The sequence below is a fragment of the Acanthaster planci genome, linkage group LG03, assembly GCF_054643075.1.
Source record: "Acanthaster planci isolate LZ-2023a linkage group LG03, COTS_SCS, whole genome shotgun sequence".
Lineage (NCBI taxonomy): Eukaryota > Metazoa > Echinodermata > Asteroidea > Valvatida > Acanthasteridae > Acanthaster > Acanthaster planci.
In genome coordinates this window covers 19,750,017-19,776,271 of record NC_141779.1, presented here as the reverse complement: position 1 = coordinate 19,776,271, position 26,255 = coordinate 19,750,017, and the positions used below count along the sequence as shown (strand labels likewise).

Sequence of the window (26,255 nt, the reverse complement as noted above, 5' to 3'; positions counted from 1 at the left end):
TATTTCACACCCGGATTTAGTCTCCGGCTCATGATTCACTTTTTTTTATAGATCGCGAAGTCTAAGCCACCTCTGCCTTTGGAAATGCATACCACAGGATACGGGGCGATCAGTTTCTCCCCACATGAAATCAAGAGAACTGATAGAAACACTGTTTCGTGGCTTGAATCAGAATGTCAAAAAGTCAAACATCGATCGAAAGGAGTTTCAACTGAATAAAACAAAAGAGGGATTTAAATAAATTTTGCGATAAAATGGATTGTGCTTTCCAGTCTTTGTCCAAGCACTTCACAGTAGACTTCCACAGGTAACTTCTCTGACTGGCATAGTTCACCCCAGAGCCAAAAACAGACTAACATCAGAAATACAATGATGGATATCGAAGTTGAAACCTGTCAAAATACCAAATCTGATAACAATAGGTCTCAAACTTACACTTTTAGGGCAGAACTTCAAAATCAGAAGGTGATCGATGAAAAAGCTACAAGCATCAGGGAGTGGGTTTGTCAAACTGCACATAAAATAGCATTGATGCAAACACGGAATCCAGTCGATACATACATGACTGCCCTTAGGGTGTCGAGGACTGCTTTATTTTTGAACGAACATTCAATTAATCTCGATTGTGAATATAAGAGATCTTTCTTAACTTCCACATTTCAAGTGTTTATTGCACTGAATCATCCCAATCCAAATCAGTAAGGGCTTGTAATGCCAAGAAGCCATCAAAACTGACGGGATAAGAAAATTACATTAGGTCTTCGCTTGTGAATGCAAAATGGCAGACCCAAATGTGAATTAGTTTAATGTTTCCTTTAAACTGATTGGATTTAAATGAAGACATTTGAAGTACTTACTTTGAAGAAAAATGTGGGCAATCTGTAAGTTTGACCGAGGGCTGAAATGCAAATTAACATTATGTTGTTTTTCCTGTTTGTCATTGCAAAGAAAGACACTTTCTTATCTAATCTAAATCTGAATATACTTGATGACCATTTGAGGAAGGTTTTCAACCTTTTGTCCTTTGGAGATTTCAAAACGCTATACCACAAACTGTTCGACCTCTCAAAGGATGGAAGCCTCAGGTTCTAAGTCCCAATTGTCCTCCTGGAATCCAATAAACGGCCAATTAACCCAGAAAAGGCCGGAATCAAAAGTGTTCAACCCTGGGCGGTCGGATTAGATAATCGTCTGCCAACCTAAGGGGATTGTATATAGCTGTAACACATTACATGTTTGGCAGAGAGTGAAAAAACACCCAATGGTCGGTCGTGTTCCGCTTTCTCTCTAACACGTACATTAGCGAAGAGTGCCTACACCTTTCATGATTGGCTGAACATAGATGTGGCGAGAATTCTACACTCAATAAAACCATGTGAACCCCACACCTGAGTTTCAATTTAAGAATGCAACAGCGATTGGCTCGTCTTTGGCGTCGAAAAGGACTAAAAAATCCCAGGCTAATTACGATGGAACGATAGTTACTCATCATATTTCAACCCCCTTCAGTTGGACATTGGTAAATGGTTTCAGATTTTATATAAAATGATTATTATCTGCGAATGACTAGGGTTGTATTTGAAAAATTTTCTAATGGGGCAGTTTACTCATTGATGATGTAAAACTGTTGAACATTACTAGTAGGTGTTACAGCAACTTTGGTTTTTCATGAGGAAAATATATATAGAAGGAAAGCCTTGTTTATACTCGAAATGGTCGCGGGCGGTTTCAAGGCCTGTACACTTTTATGAGCATTCCCAAATAATGCATGGTTTTCAATCTCCCTGTAAGTACCTTTGTGCTCTGTAATTACAATGTTGTATATGTCAACCTTTGTCATTCACTTGAGATATTTTAAGAAAATTTTAATTATTATTGAGAAAATGGACAAAAGTGACAAAGTATGCTGGATGCCAGTTTTCACTGTAAACAGAAATAGGCCTACACACTAAAAGGCATTCCTAACTTTATAATCACACTCTGTTCAGAGATAATGAACAAGTTGCATAACTCCTTACCATTTGACACAATTACGAGGCGTAATGACTTTTGGAATTGTGCACACGTTTGAGGGTTACATTCGATTTTAAAACGGTGGCAAGAATTGTACGACCCCTTTAAATGGTCGGCCTTGTCATGTGGAAGGCTCAACGAAGGCGTCGTTTTGAAGTTAAGCTTAAAGTTCCTGTCACTGGTTGTTGGGGAGAAAAGGCTTGCCTGATCAAGTTTCGACCTAACATCTTAACTGTCATGGATTTCTCAAGACTCCACTTTCCTTAAAGTATGTATTTTATCGAAGTCTTTGTTAAGGGTGAGTTTGTTTCGCACAAGATCTAGGGTCCACACATATTATCTCCATAGAATCAGGAAGGCCTGGATAAATAGGAATTCTTGTTGAATTACGTTTTTCTTAATGTGCATCTGTCACTCTCAAATTGAAGCGCACGGGATGTTGATGATCGCCCTGGTTTTGTAATCTCCTCACCGGAGTCAATAAAGCTCTTCAGCGGGTGCATAAATGTAGGCCACCCTTTTAGAATCTGGGTTACAGCGGTGACTTTTGATAGTGAGTGAAACGTAAACCACCAAACCACTAACTGCAGTGCGCGGGCTAGTTAGCTGGGAATATCTGTGAAGTTAAGTCACAAACCTTTTCCTCGTAGGTGAATCATGCTGTGTGGGACTCCCGGGTGTACGGTCGGTTATGTTTTCAACTCCACACTCTCACACCTTAATCGATGACTAATCCTTTCTGCTTAACTGTAATACTTAATTCGCCCTTTTCCTTGAATTTGTACCGGCAATACTCAGGATTTAGGATATTTGGTTGCTTGGGAAGTTGTGACTTTATAGTTGAAAAGGGATGTGCCGTTTGACGAATGAGTCATTCAACCCTCCGACAACGTCACAATTCATGTTCCTCGCGCCGAGCCTTCAGGAGTTTTGTCAGTAATGTCTTGCCATCATTTAACACCTGTTTGTGAAAATCAGAGGTCTTTTTCTCTAGCAAAGGCCATTTTCCTAAACAGGTGAGACAGAAATGCCATCTTTTCCAAGTGACATACTCAATACACCCGGACCTAAACGCATAGGGTCCTTGAACAACAAATGATCACAACAACAAAAGCCTTTGTGGAATGCAAATGGAAACGTCGTAAACTTACAGTGAGAGTTCATAGCCACACAACATTTCCAGGTTCAAAAGATCGGGCATGAGACAGTACACTTATGGTGGTGGCGGTGGGGGGATCCTGCATCCCAGCTGTGAGATGATCCACAAAAGCTCGATTTGTTTAGTGTTAAGGTTTTGAAGACAGCTTTGGAAACTGTGTAATGTCGTGGCGGTATACTTTATCAAGAATATTTTTTCAAATGTATTTTGCAGTATGTAAAGGTCACAAGAGACCATTCCCCTGTCGTATTAGTCAAATGCTTTACGACCAAAGCATTTTACTTCATTCAGGTTTTTTAAAAAGTATATTTGTAGATGTTTTGGCAAAGTGTTCAAGAATAAGTATCAAATGCAAAATTATAACATACCATGGTGCTGAAAATCTTCACTGTACTGATTTTTTTCACAAACAAAATTACGTGGTCGGCTTACGTGGTACAGCCGGGAAAAGGCTCCTCGATTACCTTTGACGTTATATTCTACTAACTTGACGGAGAATGCTGTACGCCTAGTGGAATAACGTCACATTTATCATAATCCAAATAATCACTGTCATGTTTCAATCATTAGTTTGTGAAAAAAATCCACGGAATTGACAAAAACCCCAAAGTCTTTCTGTTCTTGCTGCAGCAAGTAACCTAGTACACTATTTTTAAGGAATACCTCCGACGAAGGGTAATGGCTGTTAAATACAGTTTTAAGTCAACATAGGCCTAAGTTCTTTTCATGAGATGGAACAATGTTTGTTCAAAGCCACTCTCAAATCTTAATAACATACTCATTTGAGTCTTTCAAACCTATTTTCAAGGCCTTAAAGAAAACAAAGACTCCGCGATAGCCCAAACAGGAAATTGAACAATAGTATGATCCGAAGTAGGAGAGTGCCACCTCAAAGTCAGTTTGTGAAAATGCGCAGACATTCGAGAAGCTTGCCGACACTCCGTTTACCACTGCGGTCGCCGAAAGCCTCCTCATAGAATGGAAAAAAATCATCCCGCTTAGTTTGTCCCGGGAAATCAATATCCGTTTCTCGTCCGCGTGCAAGAATTCCGCGTGAATCATTTCCCGCTGGCTCTTTCTGCTGACTCCGAAGATATAATACCCGCAAAAAGGATATTACTTTTACCATGCTACGCTCAATGCGCACAGTTTGTCGCTTCAAGGCTTTGATGGACAGCGCGGTGGACATATGAAAATTATTTGTTTTGATAGATACTCTAACATCCCTTCGCAGATTTTCATGGGCCTGTGAGATGTTCAAGGGCATGTTGAAACTGAAGACTAACAGATAAGTTGCGCGAATCAGAATAACTTGACAAGGGCAAGCGACTAGCCCAATTTCTGCTTCCATACATGGCCTATTCCCAGTATTCATGTTGGAACTTAACAGCTCAATAAGGAGCTGAATGTCATTTGGATAGAAACTTTCATTGCGAAGACACCCACGACTAACACGATATTGAAAATGGCCATAGGATTCTTTAGTATGTTTCGTTTAGAAAGGTGTTTGATTGGAGTTTTTTAATTAGGCTAGAAAACGTATGAGCATTTTTTTCTTTTGAAGAGTATTTTGTTTTTATGGTAAAATAAAATCCCCAAGTAATTTTGGATTCGGTATTTAACTTTTCATTGTATACTTTAAATGAAAATGCAATATAAGGTATTTCGAAGAGAAAACTATTTAATTTCCACTGCAAGCTGAAAGAACTTTACATTTTTTCTTAAATAACCTGCATCTAAAAAGAGAGAGAAAATGTTCTCTGCGGGGAACACAAAAAGCGATTAAAATGTGAAACCACTGTAATTGCCGTTGCGACACACTAAAAGTAATATGCACAAAAGTAGCCCTTTTGCAAATTGAGAAATGAACCCATTCTGTCCAAAGTAGTTCTCTTTGCTCAGCAATACAGAAAAGTCTTTTAGACTCACTTCACTTCAAATACAGTTTCACAGAAAGTTTTGATCCTCAAATCTCGATTTTGAAATGCATGCACCCTGTTAGAAAACATGCCTGAATGTGGCTGCAATACTTGTAAAAGAGATTTCTGCTCAGTTACTCTTCTCGGTCTCCAAAGAAATGAAGATGTGATGTTTCATTATAATAACCTTCACTTTCATACTCTTCTACCTGCAAACTCAGACCAACAGTGCACTGAAGTCGGTAGCTGTAACTGTTGCTCGAATCCAACACGAGGTTCGGTGAATGCACTCTTCCAACATCCTGCATTTGGAACCTGCAAGCAGCCGTTTGTTGCTCAGTTATTTCATAACCACTGGGAAATCACATAATACTTTCAAGCGGCAAATCTCTGTAGTAATATCCTCGTGCAAATTGGAAGTGAAAGCTCCTTGACGACCCTATATAAGGTTAAAACAGCAAAGGGAAGTTTTCCAATACGTCTTATGTAAAGCGCTTACACACGGTCAAGTACCGTTCTCGGTGTAGAGAACTGTCAAGTTCTGTGAAACTTCATGCCGTGGTATCGGTATTTTTTGAAAACAGATTTGGTGCTTAACATTAGCGTGCCATTGCTGAAAACATACCATAAGTGGGATCATGTCATACCGACTACAACTGCTCGTCAGTAGAATACAAGGATACTATGTCATACTGACAAGATGTTGACAAGATAACCACAGACTCATAATGCAAGAAGACGAGATTATCACAGTATATACACTGGACTTTTGGTACGGCGTGCAAAGTTAACATTTAATCTGCGTATACAGATATCTCTCTATTCTTAGACGTGCCAAATTAACATTTATTCCCGGACTAGAGATACCTCTATTCCTGATCGAGATATCTTTATTAGGAATAGAGATATCTGTATACGTGGATTGAATGCTAACTTTGCACGCCATATTCCGGTCACGTTGACAAAGAACCAGCCCTTGTCCGGTCACACAGATAAGAAATGAACGACATTCATTAATGGCAGTGTTGGGCTTGCCAATGCCCTATCCAGGCTGGAGATCATTGGTTCAAATTCCGCCAGAGCAAGCGCGTCTTTTTTTAATGAGCTCTTTGAAAGCGCTGAAAAATTTGGAAATGAATTGTTGTATATCAGGGCACGAAACGGGAAAGAGGAACACCCCCAACAAGTCCGATCCCTATACACGCTCCAGCCGATTGTTACTATATTAACACTCCCCATGTCTGGAAAAGGATTCCTGAGATAGCAGTACAACAATGACCAAAACAAAGGCGGGGCTGGGTTCTCTCTGACCCATCGTTTGCATCAATATCTTGTTCTTACAGACAATCTGTCATAACTAATATTATTTTATCAACCTGACAAGCGGTTGCTGTAAGTGATGGTGAATAATCGTTACCGTACCTAGTCAAGCTACATGCTTAAAACATAAAACGAAAAGTTTAGCTGTATGGCAATTGTTTAAATGCATACTGTTCTGTATAAAACTGTAGCATTTTCGATACTTCATTGTCTGCCCTTGTTTCGATTTAAGAATGAATCTTGTGAAAAAGCGCCACTTGAGCTATAGGTTTGTATGTAAAAAGAGGACTGCCACAGCATCCTGGCCGAAACGTCAAGTTGGTACGCACTGATTCTTCTCAGAGCCACACCTCTTCTGAAGAGATGAATTCCATGGTGTGCCCGGAAACTACAGTTCATGTAACTTCCACTACGCAAAGCTTGAAATCTTACTTCAAGTGCCACTTATTGCAAGTCTCATCATCATCCTTCTTTAAACACTGAAAAAATGTTGTCTTTTTATTTTATTATTGATTGGCTGTGATTATTCGAATGTACGTCGTCATGGATTTTACGTTTGCTATGTGAAACGAGAGAGAAAGGGGGAGAGTCCTGAAAGGATATGAAAGAATTAGAGTCTAAAACCATACATACCGAGCTGCTCGTCTCCTGGGTTTTTATTAATATTTTTAAATTCAAAGCATTAGTTTGTAAATCACCTTACATATTTGATTTTACATTTAAGGATGACAGTGATAACTTCAGGGAGTTTCAATGAATAAGATTAAGGGAATAAATAAGTGCCTTGCCAGTCTTACACGTTCTTTTAAGACTGGTTATTAAAGGGAAATAGACATTGATAACTACCCGGCCGAAGGCGAGGGACTATGAATCGTTGGCGGTAATTCTCCTGAGCCCATCTTTTTTCAGCCTTTAAGATCTGTCAAGCTTATTTATTCCCATAAATAACTTATAAATACCTTTTGAGTAGAAGGTAACAACAAGGTAATAAAAATTGACCAAGTCAACGATTTGACTTCAGTTTGTTCAAACACTTCCCGAGCCACTCTACGGTATGTACCTCTTGTGAGTAGTCATAAACAATTTTCTTGTATAGAGACTGGCACTCGTGTGGCTTGTGCCGCGTGAGATGGCGTAGAATGTATTGAGCCGGTGTAGTGCCCATTTTGTAGTAGAATAAGGACTCACCGGTAGTACTGCACAAAACCAAATCACGATTGTGAACGTATAGCCAGTTAACGTCAGATTTTTTTAACCCCCAAAACGTTGTTGGGGCGGGTTTTTTCCCCGCAAATTCTTAATTTGCATCTTATTATGACGCCCATAAAATATGCAGGGAGGCACAACTCTTGAGTATAGCCATTAGTATTTTCATCCCTTTCCTCGCTGTTTCGACTGCCCTGGTAAAAATGTGGCTCGTGCCCACATGCCCACAGCGTATATAGGCGTCACCCGTGGCCAAGTGTGTTTTGTTGTCAATTTTCTCGATACAAAGTGAGTTGCACGTTGGGATTTTGTAATCTTATCTCTTTTGTAAGTGCAGTTTCGCTCCCAAGCAAATCGGCTCACCCAAACAAAGGAGATCTTCAAGGCATTTCCGTTTTGTTAGTAGGTTGGAGTCGGGGCCACCAAATTGCCACGTCTGCGTGTAGGATCATCTTCCGTGCTTTGACCCAACCAAGCACGAAGGCATTTATATGTTAACCGTGGAAGTGAAAATAAAATTCTTAAACGAGTGTATATGTCTTTCCTGGAACAAAGAAGGACAATTGTGTGTGTTTACACGTCATCCGGCGTCAAGTCAACAAATTCGCACGTCGCCTAGGACCCGAACAGGGCGCTGGGAAGGGCTGATGGTCTTGCACAAATTTTAGTGAAGGAAATACGTCAAGCCGGGTCACAGCTAACAACGTGCAGAGCATTGTAGGTAATTGCCAGGCGGGAGCTCGCTCAACGTGGCTGTTATCAATTCACTATTTTCGTTTTCTTCCTCATTGCTGAAAATATTCTAACTACACTTTATTAGTTCATCCAAACTGATCAAAATAACCAATGGTTTAAAATATATCGCCAAAAGACACGTGATCAGTGAAATTTAGTAAGAAGAAACATTACTGTGATTGTATCACGGCCATGTGTTTAAGATATAAGCCGACATTTTGGCCTATGCCAAAGCATTGCCATTGGCTAACCAAAAAACTTCAAATAACGCTTCGGTATAGGAAGTGATAACCTCGCGGTCGGAGGTCCTGCACTTAGTAGGCAATCACAGTGCAAAGACATCAGACCTTCCAAGCGCCCCGTTCGGGCGCCGGGCGACGAGCGAAGTCAGCAAGGGCAACGGGAATTTGTTTTGAGGGAGCCTAAATTCCATTTAACACCCCAAAAAGTTAAGATAAGCCATGCGGTGCCTCATCTCTCCCTTTCGGGATGTCTCAACTGTCTGGTATTTATAAATAAAATCATTACAACAGAGTAACCTGTGATATTTATCACAGGTTACTCTGTTGTAATGATTTTATTCATAAATACCAGTCATAAAGGCTTTCTTGGCAACATCATTCCACAAAGCAAATACATCTACCGAGAAGATAATTTTTTCACAATTTTTGTTTAGCGCCACGTGACTCCCTCTGGCGATCACCCCTTTATAGGATTTATGAAAACAATGTGTAATAGTTTTTTGCCCTCACCAACAGGTGATGTTATAAACACTGCATTTTGCTATACTCTGCCGCAATACATTGTAAGTATTATGAAGGGTGACGAATACACGATTAAAAGAACTCTAATGAAACGAAATATTCTCTCACAGAAACCAAAAATAATTTAATTCAACAAAACTTGTTCCACACATCACGGAGAGAAGTGCTTCGAGGACAGGCTGACGACCACTGCCCTACGCGGCCACGCCCGTTTGCCTCATACTGTATAAGCCGAGAACCCTACTCTTGCTAAATCGCATTCCTCATTGGTATAGGCTAAATTGTTTATATAACAAATGCCCCTTTTTTCTTCAAAATCGGCTCTTGCGATTTTAAAATACATTAAATTTGAGCGAACAGTTACACGATATTTCCCATAAGCCTTGTGTGACTTCAAACCTCTTAAAAGATGACAAATGCCGGCCGGGCTTATAGAGAAGTTTTAGTTTAAACGACAAAACTTAAGGTTTTTCTAAGTACTGTCTGAGATCAGGGCTGTAGGCACATATTAAATCTAACTAAATAGGCTATTTAAATAAACGAGTCTTCTTTTCCTCAAACAAATATCAAATTTCTTTTATCCAAAACTGACCTAAAAAGGGCCTATTAATTCTATTTTTTATAAACCGACGCATTGATGTACATTGTAGTCACCATTAAAATTAAATAAAACACGTTTAAAAATCCGCACAGGGTGACTTTTTAGATATTCTTTAGTCGCTTCATTAAGCAACAGCAACAATAAGCAAGTATTAATTTAAAAACATTTTGTAAATACTTCCATTTAGCATGCTATCTTATTGTATCAATTTCCGATAAGATCAACTGTCGGGTCACTGAATTAACGAACTCCAACTGCAATTAAATTGGGCCTTGTCATACACGGCTAACTTTGAATTGATAAAAAAATAATTGTCAATTCTACAAAATTACGTTCATTTTTGTATCTCCTATATTATCAGTTGTTTTCTCTTTGAGCTTTCTGGCTCCCTTCAATTACACTTTTTGAATCTGACTTACTCATAAGAAATGAAGTGGCCTGCGCAATAATGCCGGGCACTTTGCAGTTGAAAGGAATGCTATAGAGGCAGCGAAATGTCTCCACACACCATCAATGCTTCCCTTTTTAAGGGCTGACAGTGAGTGGTTTAAACACAGACACTGATTTCAAACAGTGTAGAATTAAGAACACCTTAAGTAAACTTGTAGTGACCCGGATTTCAGAGAATACTATATCAAACTGTATACCAAGCTTTCTTGCAGAAAGCTCTCCATCCGGAGGGTGCATCATCTATTTGTGTTGAATGTGTCTCACCGCTTTAATGTTACCGAAGCGAAAGTATAGTCTTACAGCAATAAACCAATATTTTAATATGAATACCGATGCCGGTAAACACTTACTGAGAGTCAAAATTGATCCTGGTGGATAATGTTCCACTGCGCGGTCAGCTTAATAAATGCGACAACCTTTAGATGCAGTCAGGGAGATGCAAACTATATGGCCAACTTATATGTTATAAGACCGTATCCGTGAGCACTCCGGATGTCATGGCAAAAATCGTTACACTCAATTTTCCAGCTGAACTGTTTCAGGTCTGGGAGGCCTTTCATTATTGACACAAGCGGGAATTTCCCCCTTTTCACATCTTGGATATCAAGCAAGATTGACACGATTGCAAATGTGATGCCCCTTAAACTATAAAAACACTGGCACTGCGTAAAATTGGCTTTAAAAGACACAGACTGGAAAAAAATGATATAAAGATGCTTGATCTATCAAATACCCTCAACTTGACAACGATAATGAACATCAATCACTCAAAATGATCCATTCGAATCCAGACAGCTATCCGAGCTCTCAATACACGCTGGGTCTGAATTTCATTCGGCCGATAGTCTGCCTACTTCCCCATAGGACTATTGATTCGGTACAGTGTGATAGCTTTTACATCGGTCCCGATGGGCCCTGTAATCGGTTGTCTACTGTTGCCCACCTTTCAAGCACAAATGCAGTTGTTGATGACCTGTCGTTTAGTCCTGGTTAAATTTGTTTTGAAGATTAAATACAACTCTTCTTCCTGTTTTTGACTGACCGAAAAATAAATACACGAACAAACTGAATCTATGAAGGCAACAAATATTAACGCCACCATCCGATAAGACGCTTAAGGTGTTCTTGCATGCACTCTCATCCGTGCAAATCCCTTACTAAATACTTTGTGGATTTATCTCAGTTTTGGATCAAACTTTTTGTATGGATGGATATGCATGTAATGGATATGGATAGATATGCATGTAATGCATGTATCTCATGCTCAGAGATACAAATCGTACATGACGCCTGAATCAAAAGTACTGATGTTTTTGTTCCTTTGATTAATGTAGAGGGCGCTCTCAGCAGCCACAGGTGGCAAAAGAAGCAATGTAACGGTGTAATATGGTTTTAATTAATATGCCTCACATGTGCCATTCATGTCTGGCGTCGTTCTCTCTAACATCAAGTTTATCGTTTGTCAGCTTTTATGTCATTTTGTTGCCATCAAGTAAACACCATTCATTTTCTCTCTTCTTTCAAAAGCGCTTTCATCCCATCGCCATTTCCTAGCCTTTTTCCCCTCTTGTCTTTGCTTTGTGCGTCAGCCCGCATATTGTGGTGCAGAATAGAAGGCCTCTGTTAAACACTGCTGACCAGTAAAACTAGACAGGAAAACTGAAAACAATCCTCGGTTTGTTGTCGGTTCCTATTTCAGAGGTGTTGGGTAAATTTGGAATTTTCGCCCACATGCCGTGGCGTATTATTGACCAGATTCCGTGCAAGTGTATTTGCGTCACATCTTACAACAGAATAGCTCTCGTCTGTCTTTTGAGGATGGAAAGCGTTCACGAGATCGGTCAAAGTCAAGGGCATCCATTTCGGTGAGGCTCAATAGGACGGTGTAAGGCGTAAATGCCACAATTGAGTTCTACACCTGCGCTGCTTGGTGCTAGACAACGCGTGCCTTCGGCGTTGGTGTGCTTTTCTTCCTACGTAATCGCACGAACTGGCCGTAATAGCACAGACTGCCCCCGCTCGTTCATGCAAAAAATGCCGCAAACATCTTGACACTATGCAGGTTTACAAAGCTTGATACAATTTTATTTCTATGGCACATGTTTATAAATATCCAGAAGATAAAAACCAACTCTCACTTTACGCCTTTTTATGTGTTTCGTTAACAAAAACCCAGTACGCATTAGTTTTCAGACTACACGCAGGAACATAACACTCTCGGGTAGTCAGCACAGGAATATATCCAGTTAACAATGGAATGATGTTAGATTTCGGAAAAGATAACTATTGCACCACGACAAATAGGCTAAGCCTTCCAGGCTTTTCTCCACAGCGGGAGTTGCGTCGTTGCCTTCAAGGTCCGGAACATACACAAACGGCGGTTTATTGCTTTTGTCTACATTGCACCCTTTTGTCACTAAAGCAATGCATTGGCTTCGTTTAATAGAACAATGTAGCGTCGCTGAGTTAGATTCCACGCTAGGATCCCGAATCCCCAAGTGTACATATCAAAGCTACGTACATGGGTATTTTGTTCCTCTATGAATAACTAGTAATGCTTTAATCCTGCAAAATTACCCACCGCCTTTTTTGAGTCGCCCAATTAAAAAGAAATGAATGCCAATTATTACATTTAGAAATGGTCTGTATTGTTGTATCATAGAGATGTTGTAAAGTTCGAACCATAAATGTAGAACACTAAGCAGAGCTATCTAAATCTTATGCATTCACCTGATGTAATGCACTGATGGTGATATGCCCTCCACTTTGAACCTTCTTGATTGCTGGGTGCGCTATTCCTTGGAACATTCTTGATATATGAATTTACCTAAATGACACTGCCAATGAGTGCGGGCAGGAGATCCTTCAGGTCAACTGAATATAGGAAACAGTCATAGGCGCCCATGAATGAAACCACACAAGAACAACACTTGGAAGGCGTTCTTTCAGCTTAGATCCAGTCCAATAACAGCCCTCCCTCGGGACATAAACTGGCCGAAGCACATTGGTGACTGTCCCGGTTGAACTAATGAAGACAGGTTCCCAGGCTATTCACTTTGCCGCATTTTTAATATGAACCCACACGACGGGCATGTAGCCCTTTCAGGTAGCGAAGGAAAAGCGCAGGGACAATGGTGTAAAAATAAGCATTAATTACACACAGATTTAGGGCAGCCTAGAGGGTAGTGCAAATATGTCTCTAAACAGTAAAAAAAAAAAGTGAATGTAGAGTTCCGCTGCAAAGTGAAACCCTAAAGGGACACGAAAATGAAACAAAGCTATTATCTCTTCCGTAAATTATACCGTTCTTATAGAACAGGTGCAATCGTTTAATGGAAGTCAAATGTGTACATAAAGAATACACACCAACAGAGGTAAAGCCATCTTCCGGCACTTTTCAAATCGCAGTAAATAGCTCACATGCCTTTTAAGGGCGGGTTACAGCTTAAGAAAAGAAAACTAATTTTCCACCGATAAACCGAAAATGACAGTTTTGAACTTGATTTCACATTTAACAGTGCACTCCGCTGGATGACTTGTGTAAAATACGACGCAATGACACGGCTGAGGGGAGGGCATATATGCACAGTTTAATGAGGAACTTCTGTCAACATTCCGGTCATTTTGTAATTAAATGCATTTCAATTAATGCACTGCCACTTGCGGACGCAAGAAAGGTTGGAGGTGAATAAATGATAATGGGAAGGGAGTATTTCACCGCAATTTTGTGACCACTATGTCTCGTACAGACATTGCTGAGATATACAGAAAATACCAGACACCTTGTCTTTTTAGACGAGAGAGTTGATGTTTTTCCCAACTCTCTAAACTGGTTGGGCTATACATGCTGCGCCTTTCAGTAATCCTAATTTCTTTTTTCCTCTTTCCTAATACTGTGTATATACAAATGGAAATTGCTATTGATGTGCTTTTGTAATAGATCTGTCTTGGTCTAGTATACACAAACCTCATTCACTGGGAAAAAAGACATGGCTGCTTGAGTCACGATTGGACTTGCAGTATCAATGTTCGTCAACATGTTTATACAAGACGTTATTTACGATCTAATTTGACTGATTAGATTTTTCAACAAATAGCAATAGACCTTCCACGAAATCACGCCGGTCGTTTTTGAAACGAAGAGACGCTGTGGAAAAAGCACCCATTTCGATGAAACCATTGTAAAAACAATTAGATGGCTGCAGTCATAAACACTTTACCTGTTAATGGGGTCCTAATCGTGGCAACAGGCACTGGACTAATTTAATAAGGATGCTCTGCACGCCACAGAACGTACAGTGAAAAGATGCACTCCCAGTTCACTCCCATACTTACAGTGCTCTCGCAGTGGTCCATAAATTGTCGCAGCACAGATACGAACAACCAGGTAGCAGACCTCTAACTCTTAACAAGCCGTCAGACAACAGCATCGCAATTGATATATGGCGCATTGAAAGGGCCTTGGTAAAAGTCCCTGGAGACAATACAGGCCATTGTGTTTGTTAGGATTACCCGACCACTCTGTTTATATGACGATTTATAATAGAAGTCCACAATCTATGACCAATTAGCCTGATGAATTAGTTCTAGGACCACAAAACTAGTTGAGATATCAGAGAGAGAGAGCTGTACATCAAAACAAGACAAACAGTTGGAAACGTGTTGGCAAAAGTTTGGTGTCAAAGTTTAAAAGAAATATGGCCTTTTCGACAAGAATTCATTAGCCATGCGTGTACCGTTCTCAGCAATTAGCTCATAAAGCTTTCTATAGTTAATATGCACACGTGGACATAAAATGCGTCATGCTCTTATAAGCAGCGATCTGAAGTGAATCCAAACTCCTCCTATTTTTCCTCGCAACTTACCAACAAGTGATGGTCATCGTAAATGGAAGTGTACTTTGAGAATGACACCATAAAAGTCCACAAGCAGCTACGTTATCGTATGGCATCAACGACGTATTCATGGCTTCCGTACCCTGTGTGACTACGCATGCTTACTGACAGTGACAGGTGATATGTCTCAGGATTTCTTTAAAAACCAAACTTTCGCACGCAAATAGTCGGGAAGGAAAGCTTATATATTGCACACGTCGATGTCTTAAAAAATATTTGAACGGGCTTAGTGGCATGCAGCTTGCAAAATGAAATTTGGGTAATTAATTTAATAAATCGCCCCATGGCGTGACAACACTTCAAAATGAGATGTCCCTACGATAAAAAAAATTACAAGTAAGCATCTTGGCTGTTTTTTCTGCGTCAACTAATCAAACACCCAGGAAGTTCCGTTTTTATAATCACTTTAGTTGTAAAGTATTAAACTTGTGTGTGCATCTTTGCGGTCAAGAAGTTCAACTTTTTTAACCTTGCAGCAAAACTTGAAAAATCCTTATCTTGCCTCAAAACGTTTACACAAGTACATTGCAAAAAATGGTACTAATTATGTGGGTCATTCTATATACTAATTCAGCCTCTGTGTCCCTGTTATATTGAACCTGCGTAATGTGAGGTGGAAATATCACTGGAATTAATTTCAAACTATTTTTATTTGTTTGGCAGGTAATTTTTGTTATTTCATCACTCTTGCAAATTAGAGAATGTGTTCTGAACTTACAAACTCCTATGTCAAATATGACAGGGACACAAAAAAAATGGACCGCTAATATATAGAATGACCAATGTATATAACGATGCAGACAGAACCTGTTTGACGAGCTGAGGGATTTTAGAACAAAATTGGGACTCTGAATGAGATAAGCAAAATCGGGGCGGGAAATGGATTGTAAATGCACAGCAGCGCCACAGTGGGGGGGGCATTCACGTGCCCCCTTAAAGGTCCAGACACCCCAGGATTCCCCTCCCCTATGCCTACAGCATATATAGGCTTATAGGCTGCAAGCTGTTGTTCATCAGCTCTTGGTGGACCCGGGAAAAAGGAGGGAAGGTTTGGTATGCCGATATGATTTCTAAATAGAGACGGTGAAAACGGATATCATAAATGGAACCCAATATATGATTAAAATAGAGATAAAAGGATCCCCCATTAAAAGCTCGCTCTTATCTTACTAATGTTTTCACATTTTCCTTAAGCATTGTTATCTACATTGGGACGGAATTTCTACTTTGCAAACAAAACCCTGGCTGCAGGTCTGTTTACACTGCAAGAACCACAAATACGGCCGAAGCACTTGTATAATGCTATGATTGGTATCAGCCATAATAACCAACATCCTCACATGTAGGTAGTGAGCAACGGATGAGCAGTGTGCATGAATGAACCGTATTGTGGCCTGCGTTTTTGGTCTCAGCGGGAACACCGTTCATGCGCTAGCACCTTCGAACGTAATTAAAGGACACACACGGGAAGGCGGTCTTGGGCGTGGTTTACCACCTTTCGAGAATGTTAAAGACCTTCAGATATACCTTCCGTAACCTCTCAATCTGTTACGAAACTTCTTATCACCTAAGCACGGAAGTAAAAAAGTCAAGTGTAACTTGCTGCCTGTATTTAACGTGTGAGAAAAATAGTGCATGTTTTCCGTTTTATCTTTTCAGTACAACATCTCTCGTATTTACGAGTGGCGATGGAATTTAATACCTAAGCTTCTGTAGTAGTGACTTTTTAACAATTGTATGTGTTTCTGTAGTTTATTTTGCAGGCAGTAGATTTTCTATACGAACTCATAAAGCCTAATTGTTAATCACTTTCATTTGCTTCATGTCGTGGGTAGGGAGAGTCGTATACTTAATGATACTAAGGTCGGCGTGGCCTACGGACTGCCTATGGGCCCCACTTCTGGTCTTACGCCACCCCTTCTGCTTCACTGAAAGCGTTCGGTTTCTCTGAACAATGTCAACAAAGGAAATGTGTTGGTATACACATGCGCTGTGGTTCGTCGCATGGCTGCTTCCAGAGAGGAAACGAGGGAACTCAAGATCCCTGCAACCACGAGAACATTTCAAGCGTTTAGTAGAGCCAAGCTCGTAGGATACAAACATGTCCATTCGCCCGCACAACGTCACGCAAACAGGAACCCAGGATAGATTAAAAAGCTACTCAAGCAGTTGTTTATCTCTTTCGAACGCCAAACGCATACTAGACGAAGTAAAAAAGCACTGACAATAGCCAGATGTGGCCATTCCTTTCCGTGTGCTCTGTGAATTATATGGAGGCTGATGAAGCACTGTGTAAAGTCTACAAACGGGCGTGGGACCTATTGACAACCTCCATAGTTTCTGGTGGGAAGGTATTGTGTCTCTCCCCCATACCTTGGGGAGGTGTATTGATGCTGAATAACGTGAATATTAAGTGAATTTTCAATTGCTTCACACAGAGTACAAGGTTAAAAACTGGCTTCCATACGGACCTCGCACAAATTTTAAACTACTTACATACTATTATAATCATGCAAAAAAAACACTATAGGGAAATGAAAATAGTGTGTTAAAAGCTTAATAAAATAATGCAGAACAGCAAAACAAAATAGTTTGAATAAAATGAAGAGGAAACAAATGGAAATTTTAGGCTCTATTTGCTGATGAAGAAAGGGGCGAACCGAACCCGCGAAACAACTTTTGGGAGAAACAAGCAGGGGGTTTGCCTAGAAACGAATACAGAAGTACCGAAGCATAGTTTAAGTCTCCAGTTTAATAGAGCCCATGGAAGTCCACTCTGTGCAAGCAGTTCCACGAGTCTGGGACTAGAAACAGTTTAATTTTGCAACCATGCGTCTTGTGTCCATTTTTCATGGCCTGTTCTTTAAGGCACACTGATTCCCACCTACCTGAAGCCCGTCTCCCTCCTCACGTGTCCAAGCCTAATGTAAACGTGTAATTATTTTCATACAGAAGTGGACCACTCGCTTGACTGGCTGCGTCTGACCAAATTGGATTTTAATCACATTTCAATGCATCTTTACGCTCCGGTTGTCTCTGGGTTGGAACACATATTTATTGCCCGGAGGCAGGAAGACGGAAAACGTCACTCACCAAAACAGAGGGGTCACTGCGCATGCTCCCCTTTTGCACAAGGTCTACTTTCCCAATGTGACGAGCGGACAAGCATGTATTTCTATTACACAATTCTGTTAATGTAACATTGATTATTTTGAAGTGACCTGTAAAAGGAAACCTTTGTCGTTCAATTTTAAATATAGTTCATTTTTCCTTTGCAGGGCAGATACATTAAAGTAGTTGTGCGAAAAAAATTCTTGGTTGATGCCAATTACGAATTCCATTTATTTGATTTGCGAATCACTTGGGCACGTCCTTATACTGGCCTGCACTAAGGGATAATTCTAAAAGAAGTTCGAATTGAGAGTGGCGTTACACGTATCTGAAAATGTTTATTAAGGCAATTTGGACTTACCACTACAACTCACTTCAGCAGTGACGGCTCCTTCCTCCAAAACGCCAAACTGGTTCGATGATAACTTGGGAACTCCTGAAAAGTCTGCGTGTGTTTCCTCCTCAAGTGACGCAGTGATGTTACGATGACCAAGCAGATGAATATACCGAGCGAATGAAGAGCAGGACCCCAGAGTGATCGCTTTTATGATGGGGATACTCAATTAGACCGGCGAAGTAATACGCCCACTACATGAATCCATCGCACTGTAAGTCTGACAGTTAACCACACTCCGATCCCGTACCGATCATCATCCTTCAGGGAGACCACAGAGAAGGTGGCATGAGCCGGAAAGAATACCCAAAACCATTGGATCATGAGATAATCATCCCTCTTACCGACAGCCAGTTGGCCTAATTTATTGGCTACCGACGGCCTTGATGTGATCAAACGCTATTGTTACAGTTTGTGTTTCACTCCAGTTCTTAGCAACAGAATGTCAGCTTTCAACCCACAAAGCTGCTCCCACGGAAGCGATCGGCTGGCTCACAAGCCTTCGCCCACCCATATTATACTTGAATCTTTGAACGCTTACTTGTGTGTTCCCCGTAGGCAGTGTGAAATAGCCGCCTGTTTATGCAACAATGGGAGGGGAGTCTTGCCGGCGTCAAACTCAAGGCTCCTGTACACTTTCACTATCCTCACGAGACACAACAAACAATCACAGAAGTAATTATCATGTGAATTTTAGTAAAGAGAGGGCCTTACAAAGAAAAGATACCTGATTCATGTCCTCACGGTCTATGAGAGTAATGGCGTTTCATGAAAGTGGCTCTAGAATGAAGTTACAAATTTACTGTGTTAACTCAAGGTCTTCCTTTTCCAGAATTTCTCCCTCCCTAAATCCCAACAGTCATTGTGCTAAACAATGACATCATCTTGAAAAATTGGAAAAAAAAATACTAGTGACAATTTTCCCGTATTGTCGTATTGTTTCCACACTAAAAACACATAACACTTGATATTTAGAGTTTATTCACTTGAGCGAAGAACACCACCTTTATTCAGAATTCAACGATGCCGACGAAATAAACATAAACGGACGTGTAATGCCATAACTTACAATTAGGAACGTGTAAAATGCGTATATACGGGTTCCCTTCCTGGGTAAATGAGGCGTAATTAGCTATTGACTGCATTTGACACCGACTACCGCCACATACGAATTTATTCTTCGGTAAGCCTACTTTTTTATTGCTTCTATACAAGCACTGCGTGGGAACCACAATGCTCGTGCAGGAACGTTGGTAATTACATGAACTGCTCAGGCAGAGGCGTCAGAGACAACACGCTGTGAACTAGCGTCATATCTTTACACGAAAGAGGCAGAACTATGGATAAAATTTTTAATTTCTGAACGTTCGCACGTGTACAAACGTCTGTATTCATAAATAAAACAATGGATGGATCGTTTGTTGATGGACATCGACAAACGTTGGTATGGTGCTTACTGTTGATAGAGTTAACGCTGGTAGTAATTTTTTAAGTGGTGTAAGGGGTAATAAATGTCAATGGGCTTGGCGTTAAGTCTGACAGTAATGGTGGTGGAACAATGAATTTTGGTAGAAGCGTGTTGCTCGGTGGTAGTCGTGTAGTAATGCTATATAATGGTGAAATTGGTGTGCTTGTGTTCATCTTGAGTTCTGGTATCCATGGTGATAGTGATTATCTTATGGCGGCTCTTCAACTTGATGTCAGTGTTAGGGACAGTGCTGGTTTTTTCGGTACTATTGTTTGCGACGTTGGTTGTATGAAATCAGTGTCGATAATGTAGCTTGGTCTTGACGTGTGTAGCAAGTAAAGTGTGCTGCCGCTATTATTGTGGTTTTATACAAACCTTTCCGTACAAAAAAGGTTGGTTGAGCAATGGTAATGCACCAGTCACAACTTGAACTTATGACATATTAGAAAGTCTTAATTTCTGTTTTTTGAAAAAAAAAAGTTCTTTTGAAAAAAAAACAGAAGTGAATATAGTGGATAGAGCCAGGGGAGAGTGATGGTCGAAAAACGATCTTATATATCAAAATTTGACTTTATTTTCATTCTTACTTGTCCCTTTTGAAGGAAGAAAGGGGATGAAGGTTTCTTCAGAAGACTACTGCATAGGCACCAATGAATAAGTAATAATGCTTTCAGGGTTAGTTTGCCGCCAAATGACTATGATTATTAACCAGAGTTCTTCAAAGTAGGCCTACACTAAATAGGCCTAGACTCCTTGAATATTTCATGAGCAAACGTTTTACGCCCTAAAATTGATCGTCTAATATAGATTACGGCACAACAAATGTCTTGAAGGTAATGGGTCTGCAACCATACAGGACCTTCTGCAGATACAGTCGTATCTTTCTCTCCTTAACCACTGTCACAGTTGAATTACTTGTGTTACTTATATTGGAAACAGAAGTTAAACGCAGAGCATGTCAGACAAGTAAATTTCACCCCGAGAGAATACGTTTTTTGTCAAATTGCAATCCGTTGCACAACTTTATTTGGGAAGTTTACAAGTCTTGACCATGAAAGTAATATGGGCGATTCACAATAGTGCGCCTCCAAGAGTTTGCAACCCTTTGACCAATCACAGCGCGCGAAATCTGTCGACCCATTCCAAACCCGCATTGGGTCGACAAATGTGATTGGTCAACGTGTTGCAAACTCTTGGGGGCGCACTACTGTGAAACGCCCGTATTGTGGAGGGATACATTTCTGAGATGAGGTTTTCACAGATATGCAGCATGTGTTTTTGCTCATGAAAAGAGTGGGGCTGGTAGGTCTGTAAAGGCCAAGCACACTTAAGGGCTTTTACGGTGACATCGTATTGTCAAAACTAGGGGTGGGGGACGAGTCCTGTTCAACGCTCATATTTCCCAGCCACTCGCCATAAAGGTATTATTTAATATAGAGAGAGCGTAAGCCATGCATATCATGCCAGATTGTCGCATGACTACATATGTAACTATAGTTTGTCAAGGTCAGGAAGGCTTTGCCTTTCGCAGCGCCCTACAGTCATTTGCAAAAGTTTAAGACAACCTTGAATCTTTTTGGTATTTCTGTCACTGGGCCTGCATTACACTGTCTAACTGAATGATTACTTAACATGATTTTACAGTGGTGTATGACATCAGTGTAGCACGATATACCCATGTTTTGCAAAGGCAGGTCTTCTATGACATTTTGTCTGCAAGGCAGCATAGGTAAAAAAAAAAGGCCACTCTAAGCAATCAGAAATAAGGGAGGGCACACTGAATATTAGACGGCTAACATGTCAAATCATGGGAATGTAGTAAAAATGTTCAACCAAGGTACCAAGGTTACACACTGAAAATAAACACAAGTTGCCATGATTGATTAGTTTAATTAAGCTTGGTTTTCCTTCAGGTAAATGCATTTTCTATGGGTGGTCCTAAACTTTTGCAAATGACTGTACAACTGTTCCTTGTTTAAAATTTGATAATACTCATCTGACAGAGAGGCCTATAACAGATACTGCTTATAAAACAATTAAAATCCTACGAAGAATTGTGCATGCCGTGGATAATGTATTTAACTAGAAATGTTGGCCGAATGGTCATCAAATGACCCCCTTTCAGGCCACAGACTGCATCCTTTGGCCAAAAACGTCTCCTGTGAGTACACCGCTGTCATCGAGTATCAAGTAAAATTAATGCTTCAGATGCATTCTTTTATCATTGTTTATCCTTTTCGTTGTTTCATAATTCTTTTCATTGTGACTGGACACGTGAAAAAGGACTTGGCAGTTTTGTGGGGAAAGCCCCACAATAAGTTATAAATATAAAAGAAATTACAGGTGTCTTCTTCAACGAGCGCATACATAATTCAAGAAAAAGTATTGTAGTGATGGCCTAATCGTCGTACTGTTATTAATAACCTTCTGGAGCTGTAGTTTATTAATTGCACCTTCCTAAAACCATCCCTTTGAAGAATTTTTGCATTTTTGGGGGGAACAAAAATGATACTAGAAAAAACATAGTCGCCCTTCACTGTCATTCCATTCGGCTCTTTTGGTCAGAGGCTGTCTACATCATGCTATCTCGGGGGATAAATTTTCAACTCCTGAGGTCTGGCAAGTTCCACGCTGTATCCTGTTTGGTCTTGGGTCCCTCGCTTGATTTCATATTTTAACATACGAAGGTACAGTATCTCTTGGTGTAAAATATCAAGGGAAATCAGCTATGCCTCGTTTGTATGATATAGCAAAATAGAATAAATCAGATTATTTTGTTGTGTTCGGGGAATTGATTCTAAAGTTTGTGATGAAGGTGACGACCGTGAAAAGGGTGTATGGCTGGCTACATCAGACAAAATAATCAAGTCAAGAAATACAAATGGCTCTGAATGCTTTCATGTGTAGTTTTCAGATGCATCTTAATCGCACCTTTAAGAGAGCATGATAAAATGGGTATACATAATACTTTCGAAGGTGTTTATTACACATTACGAGGAAATCAAGTGTTAGATTTATCGTACTATATAAACATTCAAATGTAGAATCTGTTCTAAAGAGATCCAACTTCCGAATAAAACACCATAAAACAGTTAGTTTTTTTAATTTTGGTCAAAGAAGGGTTGCTCACATCATTTCGTTTTGGTCAGTTAACATGAAATTTCACGAGTCAATTTTTTTTTGTCTCAAGTCAACCATTCTTTGACTTTGTGGGTGAATTTGGAAAAATTGAAACGTCATTGTGTCTGCAAACCGGAAATCATGTATGAGGGGTAGGTCTCAACCCATGTTTAAAGTCTGAGTTTGACATACGTAATAGCATATAGATTTCCCGACATGTCATGAAGGGCGTCAATAGGTCATTTTTTTGTTGAAGGGTGACCAAATTTTTGATGGATCATGCTGGTGTAAATAGCACCCTTCTCTAGAAATATGTAGACTGCAAAATTTTTTTTGTTGGGGGTGAATTATGCACTTTTAGGGAACGAACGAGCAAACAGAAGAACGAGGGAATATCAATGTACCCAAATTTTGAAACTGTGCTGGTTAATCAGGACTAATGCACACAGTGGGTGAATATTTATCTACGAGTATATGAAAGAGTAATCAAGGGAAACAGTTCTACAATAAAGAAAAGAAACAAAGTTAAATTGAATCGTTTCGATAGGCAAGATTGGCCTACTTTTCTTTTTTTCTCTTATTTTACAATGTGTTTCTACACGTACATATCTTTTCTCATCTACACCTTCTAAATCAGCACAGAAAAAGTACGAGAAGTCTTTTGAGGGACCACATCGTTCAGACCACTCCTGACACCGACCTTGAAAAATGACCACGTAACCTGAAATCTGCAGTAACTGAAATATTTGTTTTTAATTTAGGGCTGTACTTTGTGAGTTTTGAATCTAGGTCAGAAAAAGGATGTTAAAATTTATGAAGCAGTATGTGACATATTTTGAATACAACTACACATTGTGCAACTTCAACTGATTACAAATGACTGGTTTGGGTTAAATTGAGTTCAATTTAATTGTTGGGAATCGGTTCCTGAAACTTTAATTGAGTGATACTTGCCACTGCAGGCGTGCCATATAGCAATTACCAGGTACAGTAATGGTCTGGCTTACCGCCCGCAGCCTCCTCTCTTGGGTGTTGGAGTCATTCTTTGGTTTTCATCTCATCCCGAGACTTTCCTGTCAATGGGTATTGGCAACTCGATCCAATTTACGCCGGCCATGGCAGGAGGGGGGGAGACTTTCTTATGGTAGACCTTCACAAACATCACTGTTTCCTTTCTTCCTGTTCGAGGTTAAATTTCCATTTTTTCAAGAAGAGAATTTCTGAGGTATTTTTGGTTTGGTTTATTTAATTCCAGGCAGGACTTCAATTCAACAACCGATACCATTTGCTGTTTGAACAGAAAACACGAGGACACCTGTTTTTTGGCACACGCAAAGCTCATAGTGTCCCCAAACAGGCTTTACCTTAACAAACATACAACCCCATAATAATCTCTCTTTCCATACAGTTTTACAATTTAAGATATTTACATATTGGGTTTTTATATGACGACATTGAATCAACTGAAATTAATGAACGCATGCATTCAATAAAATATTGAATGGCCATATAATATACCTGTAACAATATTCAAATAACAACATCAGTTGTTAAAAACAAAATATACGTTTGTCAATACAATATTTTGAAAGTGAAATGAGCTATTCCTCTTTGCCGGAGCCTCTTTTGAAAATGTCACTTAATGTCATCCGTTGCATTCACGCCTATTGACTGTGGAATCCACGCTGTATCCAACTTCCAGTTGAGTCAAACACTTTCCCTGAAATGCAGCAAATGTTTATGGTGACATGAACTAAAAGATGAGCAGAATAGGGACCAAAAACCTATGGACAGACGCTCAGAACGGCCTTTGGTCAAGTAATCGCCGTTTTTTTGTTCGAACTGTGAATGTCGCCTACACGGTGGTAATTCAATATGTGGGTTAAGCGTCAGCACAGTGCAGCAAACATTACGTGAAAGAGGGTTTACAAGAGATTCACTTCCTTTGACAATGGCATTACAAATACTTCCATTTGAATTACTTCTGCGGAAGGGGTCGCTCACAGCTGAATTGTTCGTCACAAACGGATGCAGACTTGCAAAAGAACAGACAATTTGCGTAGTCAGCTGTCGGTTGGGGAATAAATGCACTTAAGGTTTATTTAACGTTTTACAATGTGTTGTAACAAAAAATATATTGAAAAGTGATCATAAGTAGGGAACTTCTGTTGAACGTTGTACATGACAAAATACTTGCAGGATGTACATAACAAAAGGCTTGCAGAAAGTCTACACAGAAAACAAAGTAGTCGAAATTTCTCCTAATGCTATCGTTACTTGCTTTTCATTTTTAAACAAGCAGCGGCTAGCGAAATTTTACACTTGCTAATAAAACGCTTTTCAATCTGATGGAAAAGTTTAATAGAGTTATAATTGCATTTCAAAACACATAGGCCTATTCCGACAAAAAATCAAAGGCTACATGGCAACAGCCGCTTAGAATTGCAAGAAGTGTCAATGATTTTTATTAAGTGTGCTGAATCCTACAAATTGCAAGATAAAATAATGGCCAGTATTCGTTCAGCATGGAAGTCTTCCTTTTTAGAAACTTTCATTGTATTGGTACATCTGGATCCATGCGCATAGTCTGTTGACATAAATTCACCTTTTCAGCTGATAGCTTCTATTCTTACTCGTCGATTTCAACGAGTAAGGTAATGGTTAATTTCATATGTTTACAAAACCGTGATTGCGCAGAATTATGGTCGAGCGAGACCTGAGGCCTTTGCTGCATTCACATTTGCGATTAATTGAAGTGTATAACTTCCAGCCTGACTATACACGATGCTTGTCTTAACAATTCCCATTCTTCTCAGTAAGAAACTACACACTTGAATGACGAAACGTTCGAATGCCCAGACGCCCATTTTCAGATAACGTTCGCTTGTCAGTTATTTTGTAAAGGTCAGGATGATCAAACAGGCTGCGAAAGTGGTAACAGATTTACGAAAGAACGATAACAACTGAATAAATTGGATAAGAAAGGGCGAGTTTTATTTTAAAAACATTTACGACCATAAACGACGACCAAAAAATGCGACGACATAGGTTCGGAAAAATTCAGCGAAATCGGAAATTTTCAGAAACGGGATAAATTCCT

The 26,255-nt window shown here is 39.9% G+C and overlaps 1 protein-coding gene across 3 annotated transcripts in view; it reads right to left on the bottom strand.

Annotated features, from left to right (window-relative positions):
• Window positions 1–19,055, bottom strand: part of LOC110991131 (uncharacterized) — a 48,962-nt gene extending 29,907 nt beyond the window's left edge. The window contains exon 1 of one of the 3 annotated variants that reach the window (XM_022256328.2): window positions 18,548–19,055. The gene's annotated coding sequence lies outside the window, so the exon portion shown is untranslated. Of the gene's footprint in view, window positions 1–17,950; window positions 18,066–18,534 lie in introns of those variants that run through there. The other 2 variants (XM_087134624.1, XM_087134625.1) reach the window with 2 other exon arrangements.
• Between the last annotated feature and the right edge of the window lie 7,200 nt (window positions 19,056–26,255).